A 2,732-nucleotide genomic window follows, 5' to 3' on the forward strand; every position below is an offset into this window, starting at 1 on the left:
TTTTTTTTTTTTAAATTTTAAATGTTGCTGTTAATAAATGTAACAGAGAAAGGAATGGAATTAATATTATCGTTATGAGAAGATTCAGTCTTGAATTGGATTTGGGTTTAAGGATTTAGGGCAGCTAATATCACTCGAAGTTCACACAAACAATATGGCTGAATGAATATGTGTGTGTGTGTGTGTGTGTGTGTGTGTGTGTGTGTGTGTGTGTGTGTGTGTGTATGCAAGTATACACGCTTGTATGAATGCATGCATGTATGTGTGAACGTATTGTATGCATGCATGTTTGTGCATATATGCATATGTATGTATATATATATATATATATATACAAATATGTAACAGATTTATAATGTGCACATATATATGTATATACATAGATAGAGAGATAGATATAGATATATACATATAAGAATGCATATATATATGTGTGTGTGTATATATATATATATATGTATATATGTGCATACGTATGTGTGCATGTGTATATATATAACTATATGTATGTATATGTATGCATATACATGACATATATATGTATACGTATGTATATGTGTGTGTATACATATATATGTTTGTGTGTATGTGTACCTCATACATATTTTATATATCCGGTATGAACTTCAATGTTTGGAACAACAACATTTCCTTTGGTAATGCTTAAAGTTAATGGCTAAACCGGATTTGCAAGTCAAGGGCAATAACTCTCAACTGGAGTTAAAAACATGTTGGCTTTTTTTCAGACAACCAAATATTATATATATACATATACATACACAAGACTTAAGGAATGGCGTAGATAAGATCCGGGCTACATATGTTTCATAGCGAGTGGAACTTCAGAAGTGGTAAATATCCAAGTGAGGAATATACCACTGGCTACTCTTGAGGCGAATGGTATCTTGATTAAATGGAAGTTGACATTATCGCATGGAGGTACATGTTAAGACATTATATATACACACATATAAATTTGAAAAAAAAATTATTTCCTTATCTTTCAATACATCTCAACGCTTCTAAAGCAAACTTTGTTTACTTTCATCATAATTTGAATTTAACATATGATAGCATCTTATAAATCCTAAATTTGCAGAAGAATTTGTCATTGGGTCAGTTTAGCTTAAAGGTAAAGCACTAGACACGTAATCACAGGGGTGTGAGTTCAAGTCTCATGGCTGGCCGCCGACACATTTTTCTGCAAAATATGGATAGTTTATCTTGTTCATGTCATATTTTTAGCATTATCCTGCGTTTGAGAAAAAAATTATTTCCTTATATAATTATAACTATAATATAATGTTAGTTACAAGACATAAAGGAATTCTTCTTAGTTTATACGTGTTTAATGTTACCCTGTATTAAATATATGTGTATGCTGTCTATGAGTCCATAAGTCAGGAAAAAATACACTCATATATCTGTATATAAATCGGTACTGTATACATCAATTTATATATGTATGTATGTATAGAGATACAGAAAGTCTTGAAGGAAATGAAATGGAATAAAATACAAAAATAAGTACAATATTTACATTATTACATCTAAGAATTGTTTGTCTTGCGCATAAGAATGTGTGTTTCATCCTAAAGGGAAGAAGTTCAATTTCCTTAATATATGGAAATATTGGTTCAGACAAAGGTTGTGAGGACATTGTGTAAATGAATAAACAAAGGAACAATTCTTTTATTATTATTATTACCAATATACTATTCTGATAATTACCAAAAATGCTTTATATCTCGTATATGTGTGTACGTGTAAGTGTGTGTGTGTGTATGCATGTATATATAACCATTCTCATCATTTGACATTTACATATACATATATATGTACATACATATATATACACACACACATATATATATATATATATATATATATATATATATATATATATATATATATATATATATATATATATATATATATATATATATATATATATATATATATATATATATATATATACATATATATACACATATATATACATATATATATATGTACATGTACACATATATATATATATACATGCATATATATACATATATACATATCTATATCTATATCTATATATATATATATCATCATCATTATCGTCATCATCATCATCGTTTAACATCCGCTTTCCATGCTAGTATGGGTTGGACGACTTGACTGACGACTGGTGAAACCGGATGGCAACACCAGGCTCCAATCTAAATTTGGCAGAGTTTCTACAGCTGGATGCCCTTCCTAATGCCAGGGCATTTAGCTGTAGATATATGTATATATATATATATATATATATATATACATACATACATACATGCATGCACACACATGCAAACATGTGAGTCACCTAATGTGAAATCAATAGTAGTTATGTCACTGATTAAATGTCATAAACAAGGATATACTACTCAACTACATAAAACATATATATACATACTTACATGTGTGTATATATATATATATATATGTCACAATATATGGATTCAAGTAATCAAGCAGTACTCAAAAAATAAGCTCATTAAAGTGTCATTGTACAAACCATACAGAATATTTAGTGATAGACATGTCAGTAATTTATTTATTATCAAATATGATAATATAAATTATTTGCATGCATTTTAGTTACGAAACAATTTGTCATGACATTCATTTATCACTTTACACACACACACATATATATATATATATATATATACATACACATATATATATATATATATATATATATA

Source organism: Octopus bimaculoides, chromosome 21, assembly GCF_001194135.2.
Source record: "Octopus bimaculoides isolate UCB-OBI-ISO-001 chromosome 21, ASM119413v2, whole genome shotgun sequence".
Lineage (NCBI taxonomy): Eukaryota > Metazoa > Mollusca > Cephalopoda > Octopoda > Octopodidae > Octopus > Octopus bimaculoides.